Source organism: Fomitiporia mediterranea (genome assembly GCF_000271605.1).
Source record: "Fomitiporia mediterranea MF3/22 unplaced genomic scaffold FOMMEscaffold_11, whole genome shotgun sequence".
NCBI lineage: Eukaryota > Fungi > Basidiomycota > Agaricomycetes > Hymenochaetales > Hymenochaetaceae > Fomitiporia > Fomitiporia mediterranea.
The window spans coordinates 652967-661977 of NW_006760396.1; positions in this window are offsets into that span (position 1 = coordinate 652967).

Genomic DNA, 9011 nt, shown 5'->3' on the forward strand with positions numbered 1-9011 from the left:
ATTCTTTTGATTCTTCTCTTCACACTTTATCTGAGTCTAAATCTGTACAATCTGACCTGCTACTTCTGTGTTCTAAGATCTTAGAACATTCAGAACACTACCTAGCCCTGTTTACTACTTAGTAGTTTGTCTGTAGTATTAAGTAGGGATGGTCTTAGCTGAGTTTACAATTAAAAACATAGGTCTGTCCTTGTTGAAAGAGAGAGGTTAATAAGGAAATGTTAGTACATATACTCACCCTCTTAGACAATAAGACTGTGTAAGCTGTACATTCCCTTCAGAACAAGTAGTAGTTCATTTAAGAATGTTTTAAACACTAGCTCTAAGTTCCTGTCCTCTTAGCTCCCTTCTCAGGATCCTCTCAGATCTGAACAATAGCTCTAGTAGACAGTAGATATACTAGTTTGTGTATTAATAAGGCCTTTGTGTAGGAACACTACCTTCCTACTTAATGTGTTTCACTTCTAATCCTAGTATACAATACAGACAGAACCCTAAACCAGAATAGTTAGATTACTGAGTTTGTCCAACTACAGATGACTATTTAGGATCATAAGGAAAGTATTAAGTTCAGAGTCACTAACCTTAGGAAGACAGACATCTTTATTAGATTCAAATGGCTCAAGACTCACAACCCTACTATTAACTAGTTAGAGTAGACACTTGTGTTCAATCAGTGTCCTAAGTCTTACAGCTACCTTATACTACTGTTCTGAGTGAATATGGACACTTCTAATGTTACTAACAGTTCTGATAAAGGTGACTAGTTGTTCTTCTTTGACTAGGATAGATATGTGGACACATATTCTAGTCAAGACAGAACAGAGTCAATCTGAAGAATGTTTAAGACAGAACTAGTCTAGAACCCTCTCAGAACAACTCTACTCTAGAACACACATAGACCCAGCCTGCTGGATTTTGTCTAAGAGTTCCCTGAAGTCTTTAGTAAAGAGGAATTTGACCAGCTTTCTAAACACTATCTTTAGGACTATACAATTGAATTAACTAAGGGTTTCCAACCTAAGGATTGTAAGGTCTACCTACTCAACAGAGACAAGCAGGAGGTGCTTGATGAGTTCCTTTAGGAAAATCTTCAGAACAGCTAGATCCAACCCTTAAAGTCCTCTATAGTCTCCCCTTTCTTCTTTGTCAAAAAGAAAGATAGGAAGCTCTACCCAGTCTAGGATTATTATTGTCTTAATAAGAGTACTGTTAAAAACAAGTACCTACTCCCTCTGATTCAGGAGCTTATTAATAAGATGTATACATTCAGGGTTTTTACTAAGTTAGACATTTAATAGGAATACAATAATATTTGGATCTAAGACAGAGATGAGTAGAAGGCTGTATTCTAAACTAATTACAGATTGTACAAACCAACTATAATGTTCTTTAGACTAACCAACTTGCTTACAACATTCTAGTCATTCATGAATTACATTCTTACAGATCTGATTGACTTAGAGCATGTTAGTGTGTATCTGGACAACATTCTGATCTTCACCTAGACAGTTAAGTACTATTACTAACTAATCTGAGTAGTTCTACAACAGCTCTAAGATAATAAACTGTTCCTCTGAGAAGTAAAGTACTCTTTTGTACAGGAGTCAGTAGATTATCTAGGCTTTGTAATCAGTAGAGGAGAGGTCTGTATAGATCTAGCAAAGGTAACTGTAGTTTGGAACTGACTACAACCTTGGAACCTAAAACAGGTCCAAGCATTCCTTAGGTTTGTAAACTACTACTAATACTTTATTCAAGACTTTAGTACTATTACCTAGCCCCTTCACAATCTTACTAGCAAAGATGTTCCTTAGTAATAGGATGATCAGTAGTAGTCTGTGTTTGAGTCTCTCAAGTAGGCTATTACTAGTAAGCCTGTATTAGTAGTTCTGACAGTTGTAGACAAGTTCTGAGTCAAAGCTAACTCTTTTGACTTTACAAATAGAGTAGTACTGTTCTAGCTCATTAACAGAAAGTAGTGTCTGATAGTGTTCTGATTAGAATCCCTCTCTGTAACAGAACAGAACTACCTTATTTATGATAAGGAACTCCTTACAATTGTCTGTTCCCTAAAGGAGTAACATTAATATCTCCTCAGTACTATACAGAAGTTTAAGATTTAGAGTGATCACCTTAATCTCTAGTACTTCTAAACACCTCAGAAGCTCAACTACTACTAAGCCTGCTAGATGTTAGAACTGTAGAACTATAACTTTGTACTGACTTACAAACTTAGAATACAAATAACAAAAGCTGATTTACTCTCAAGACAAGTAGGTTATGAAAGGGGGGAGAATAATAACAAAAATCTTGTTCTCCTAGACAATTCCTGTTTTGTATCCAAGACAATCTGAGAGATCTGACTTGAATCTAAGAATGTTGACTTTGTCACTTACATACAGTAAGCTCTAAAACACATACAGGACTAGGTTGTAGTAAAGTAGTTAGAGAAGCAGGCTAGGGATTAGGAGGAGGATGAGGATAGACAGGTTTACTAGGAAGGCTGACTGTACATTCTAAAGGATCAGAAGCTGTAGGAGGACATTGTCTGAGCTTATTACAATAATCTGACTACAGAACATTCAGGCTGACACAAAACACAGGAACTCATTACTCAGAACTACTAGTAGCTAAGAATGTAGAGGGAAATCCTAAAGTATGTGACTAGTTACAATATGTGCTAACAGACTAAGACCTACCAGACAAGGGTTTGGGCTCCTCTACACCTGTATTGAATCCTAGATCACTCTTAGAAAGAAGTCTTAGTAGACCTGATCAGTAAGTTACTCAAGTCTTAGGGTTATAACACTATCTGTGTAATTATTAACTAATTCTCTAAGTAAGTCCACACAGTTCCAACCTGAACAGAACTCACTTCTGAAAGTATAGTGTGTATCTATTAGGATTATGTCTTTTAGTTACACAGACTCTCTTAGAAGCTCATTCACAGTTGTAGACTGTAATTCAAGTTAAAATTCATACAGGACTTATATGTGCTTCTTAGAATTCAAGGGAACCCTTCTACTACATATTACCTACAGACTGACAGTCAAACTGAGTGAGTCAATCAGGAGATCAAGCTCTACCTTCAGATGTTTATCAATCATCAGTAATTGGATTAGTCTGAATGGTTAGCTCTAACAGAATTTGTATACAATAACTAGTAATACTCTACAACAGAACAGTCCCTATTCTTCCTCAATCATAAGAGACATCTGTACTAGGGGACAGTTCTAAACCAGAATAGTAGTTCTGAATCTGTAACAGACTTTGTAGAACAGATACACAGGACTAGGGAGGATGTACAAGCTCTTTTAGAGAAGGTAGTATAAGTTATAAAGTAGAACTATAATTAGAAAAGGTCTGTAACTAAGGATTACTAGCCTGGTGACAAGGTTATACTAGAAGCTACTAATCTGACCTTGGATTACCTAATGAAGAAGTTGGACAACAAGCACTTCAGACCCTTTGTCATTAAAAAGAAGGTTAGTACCTGTTAGTGTGTTGAGGTTGCAATGTTTCCTAAACAATAGGAAATATTCTTCTGTAGGTTTGCATACTGCTTACAAGGATACTAAGAGTTAGTCACACTAGTAGGGGTTCAGTGGACTCTGCTCATAGTGTGTAGGTGTTGATACAAGTCAACTGTGTGGTTTGTGATGAGCTTCATCATCCTTAGATTAAAGTAATATATATGCTATCTAATATTGTATGTCTCAGATGTATGTCTTCCAAGACATGTCTCAGCAATAGTGTATATTTGCAAGACGTTTGTGTGATTTGAGACATATGATGCATTTATCTGAAATAAATGTTAACACTCCCCTTCAAACTTATACTAGTTGATCAGACTAATATAATGTTTGATAAACGTTTGTCCATTGTTTTTACTAATATCATTTACATTTGTAATGTAAATGTTTTGTTTGCTTTGTATATTAAGTCCACTGTAAGTGTTATGTTTGTCCAATGTATTATTATTATGTTTGATGTAATAAATCAATTGTTAATTCAGTTTTGATTGCCAAGAGAGCTGCAGGATCTCTTTAGCATTCGTTCGTTCGTAGTTTTATTATTATTACTATTATAGTTGTTACTATAATGTTTTATCATTTGTATGATAGTAGTTTTTCTTGTCTGCAATATAATATGATATGATATAACTTTGTTTTGTTTGTTTTTCATGTCATATCATTCGTTTTGTGTCATAGTATGTTTATTTTATCATACTGTATTGTTCTGCAGTTGTTCTGTTATTCGTTCCATTTGTATTTGTATTATTATACATGTAGTTTGTTTTGTTTTCTTACACTCAATGTGTAATTATTATTGTAATTCGTTCATATTGTTTTGTTTGTATAGTTAATACTATATTTAATAACAATGTGTGTGTTATTAATTTGTTCTTGTTAATTCGTATTTTTGCACATTTGAATTGTGTTACTAGTAGTTTTCCACTTTTACTTTTGTAATGAAACTGTTGAATCATGCCTGTAAAATGTGCTGTCAATGTTATTATGATGTCCTCTATTCATCATGTATCATCTTTGTTTGTGTTCGTTTTGTATTCATGCCTTTTAAGCATTTAATAATAGTTCTATGCCTTTATATTAAAGCATTGTATTGTTTGCAATTCATAATATCATTTATGATATGTCAGATCACTTCATATTAAGGTTGATTGAGGTTTTATTCGTTGTAATTTGTTTTATTTTATCATCTGACTGTTTGTAAGTCTGTTCAGACACATTATTTATGTTTTAAACATATAGTATGTTTGTATTGTTTTGCTGTTTTGCAATAGATATATTTAATATTGTTATATGTGTACATTGTGTTTGTTATTGTTTAATGTGTCCTTCAACTTTTACAAACTATAATGTTATTTGTATGTTTGTATTGTTTTATCATTGTAATAATGTTTTTATTATCATTGTATAGTATTATTTGATTAATATATATTGCTTTGCACAATTATAATATGCGTTCATTGTTTTTATTTCATAGATAGATGAAATAGTGTGTTTTACAGTTCTATTTTTTATTGTATATTGTAATATTCATTCGTTTATTGTTTATTTTGTATTAAATTCTGTTTGATATTGTTTTAATCATTATATTCACTTTATTTGCTGAATATATGTGTGTGTTTGTTATGAAATATGAATTTATTTTGTTTATTTTGAGTGTATTACTCATTTTTGTTCATTATGATTGACATTATCTTGTTTTATTCAAAGGGATTAACGTTTTGATCGCTGTTACGTCTGTTACTTCTTTTAATTTTAGCAAGTGCTTCGTGTGTCTAGTGTAGATTGCTTTGGGAATATGTGCCATTTCTTGGCTTGCCTGGATTATTTCCCAGTTATATGTCTGAATATTATTTTGTTTACTTAGTTATTCGTTTGCTATTATGTCCTGCATGTTAGGGAATAAGTGTTGGAAGTTTTGCATGATGTGTGATCATTATTTTTGATGTAACATATGTTCTGTTGTGGAAGACATAGTTCTGTTCTATAATTCTGTATAGTTCAATATGTACTGGAGATGCTTTTCCACTCAACATTGTTGCATGTAGTATACTTCTCCTTGTTTTAGGTATATAATCCATAGTATATTTGTTTGTAATACATTCAATGGTGCTCTGTATAGTGTGACCATCAAAGATTTTTAGAGAAAATGTCTCTTGTATAAGTATATTATTGTTGGATTTGTTGGATTCGCTTTGAATTCATTGTAATAACTTTATAATTGTGTTTTGTAGGATGTGCAACATTAAATAGTGATGTAGTCAATATTTCCACATCATTTAATTGTTTACTATGTTTCAATCGTTTGTTTGTTATGTTTTATGTTTTGTAAATATATACTGTTATTACTCCCCTTCAATTTGAGAAGGTTTGCTTTGAGCAATTGGCTTTTGTGTATAATTGATTCGTTTATACGTTTTCATCATTTATTATTTGTTTAAGCATTGTATGTGAATGTGTGAATGTGTTTTGTTGAATAATTTCAATGTTATTTGTTATCTTTGTCCAATTTAGTTATTATTTCTTTTTGGCATTATACTGATTGTTATTCAAGTTTATACTCAAATAGATTGTATGTATGCTTGTGTATTTTGTTTGATTATTATGTGTATGTCTGAATAGTTTGTTATTTGGATAAATATAATCCATTGTATTGTTTAGCAAGGTTGAGTTTGTGTGTTTCATCCATTATATTTGCATACATTGTGATGCATTATTTCTATTTGCTCAGTATCATTTGTCTTCTGTTTGATGACAAAAGTATTCAAGCTATTGTGTTTTGTTTCTGTTTCATTTATTAATCTTTATTCTTTTGTGATGGGTGTAAGCTTCAAGTAAGGCTGTTAATGAAGAATACACTGTTATAATATTGTTTGAACTTTGAATAGTTAACAATATCATTTATGTATTGATCATAGATATATTCTTTGTGAATAAATATCTTTCTACTGTTTGTAGTAATTGATTAAATCTGTCACACATTGTGTTTAATCATTAGTGAAGTGTCTGATTGAGTTCTGAACTTATGTTCATTCCTTTTGGATTTTGTTCTAACGTTTGTTTGTCTTTTGTGTACTTGGCAGCAGTGTTCTTTCTGTTGCTTGGCCCTTTGGACTATCCAATGTTAGGCTCTAATGTTTTCAAGGCATTAGTTATTTTGTTTTGCATCTGTATTATTGTATTTTGTCAAGTTTTTAAGTAATGTTTAATTGTTTATAACATTTTGTATGTTAATGATAGTTTTTCAATGTGTTCAAAATATGTTTATATTGTTTAAACTGTTTGTATTAATCATATTGACTTAATACTTTGTTATCATGTATATCTTATTGATACATTATATTGTTACAATGTATTTGTAACTATTGTTTGTTTGATTTTCGCATTGTAATAGTAGTTGTGCAAGGTATAAGATATGTATTTGTCTGTATAGTTTATAGTGTTGATATTATACATATATGCATCATTATATTGTTTCTTCATTTGTAACATTATGGTTTAATTTAATTTAATACTTTGTATAAGTATATATGTTTGTTATTATATGTTTCAAATGTTTGCAACATTGTTTTGTATGTTTTATTAATTGTTTTTATTGTTATTATGTGTTTGTTCAACTGCATTTGCATATAACTTTGCATTATTTAATAAATAATAGTTTTATGTGTTTGAATGCATTATTATTACTTTGTACGTTTGTATATTTGTATATCTATACAATATATTCGTATATAGTAAATATATGTTATTTATCTTGACTGTGTGTTTGTGATAGTATAAATCATTTTTATATTTGAGTTATTATACTTTAGTTGCATTTATACTCTTGTTTTCATATTATTCGTTTGTCTAATCATTATTAGATTGATTGTATGTTTGTAATAGTATTTCTTTATATTGTTATTATGCTTTGCTAGCATTATTCTTTCATTTATAGTATTAATCATTTGTATTATTAATATAATATCAAATGTTTGTCTGTTATGTGAGATGTTATTATTATAATGTATCTCTGTAGTGTAAGATGAAGTAATTCAGTATTTGGATATAGTATTGCTGGGTATTCATTGCATTTAAAGCAACTAATCTGTCCAAAGTTATTTTAATAAATCAATGCACATTTGGGATGCTCAGACAGGTGTGTCTAGGTCCTTGTAGATAGTATGTTCTGGTTACAAGTATTGTAGCATATCTTGTTGTATAAAGCAATTGTAGTCTTCAGGACAAGACGATTTGCATTTGGTATGCTCAGATGGGAGTGCCAAAAGGTTTGTAGACAAGTAGAATAGATTGTACATGTAGAATCAAGTGGATTCAGTGTTAAATAAAGTAGTTCAATGTTACTTATCAAGTATAACATGATTGAGTGTATCAAATCATTTGTACTATAGTGTATAGTACACTGAAGCATTCAAGATGACAATTGTGGTGCATATAGTCATGCATATAACTACTGAGGGGGAAATCATAATTACAGAGATGATGATTTCAAAGCATTGTGTTTGTAGAGGGTAAGATAAAAGCATAGTAACAATGTAGATATGAGCAGGGAGTGCAAGGCTCATAACCTGTTAGTGTGTTGAGGTTGCAATGTTTCCTAAATGATAGGAAATATTCTTCCATAGGTTTGTGCACCACTCACAAGGATACTAAGAGTTAGTCACACTAGTAGGGGTTCAGTGGACTCTGCTCATAGTGTGTAGGTGTTGATACAAGTTGACTGTGTGGTTTGTGATAAGCTTCATCATCCTTAGATTAAAGTAATATATATGCTATCTAATATTGTATGTCTTGGATGTATGTCTCAGAAGACATGTCTCAGTAATAGTGTATATTTGTAAGATGTTTGTGTGATTTGAGACATATGATGCATTTATCTGAAATAAATGTTAACAGTACCTCTGTCTACAAACTCTAACTTCTAGCAACATAGAAGTATATACACCTAGTGTTTAACAAGGTTCTGTTGTCTTAGTACTATGATCCTAGTTTTCCTTTACAACAAAGACCCCCTCTGCCTCTACCAGAACTTATCAGCTCTAAACTAGAATACAAAGTAGAGTACATAGTAGATACTAAGTTACTGTACAGAAAACTCAAATTCCTTGTTTACTAGAAAGGGTACCTAGTTGAGGAGTACACTTGAGAACCTACTAAGAACCTTACTCATACTCTTAAAGCAATCTGAGATTTCTATCAGCTTCATCCTAGTGCTCTGTACAAACTCAGCCTTACAGATTTCCAAGCCTTACTGTTCTAACTTATACCTGAGCTACTAACCAAGCCTAATGTTTACTAATCAGGACAATTAGTTTTAGAGAGAGGGTGATGTTATGATTCTCTACTCTCATACCTTTAGTTCTGAGGGTTCTACACCCTTCTGTACTAGAACTCAGGACTTCCATCCCTCAAGGGCACTGTCTATAAACTATATACATACTGACTCTTACTACTACCCTCCCTTACTTCATTATTCCA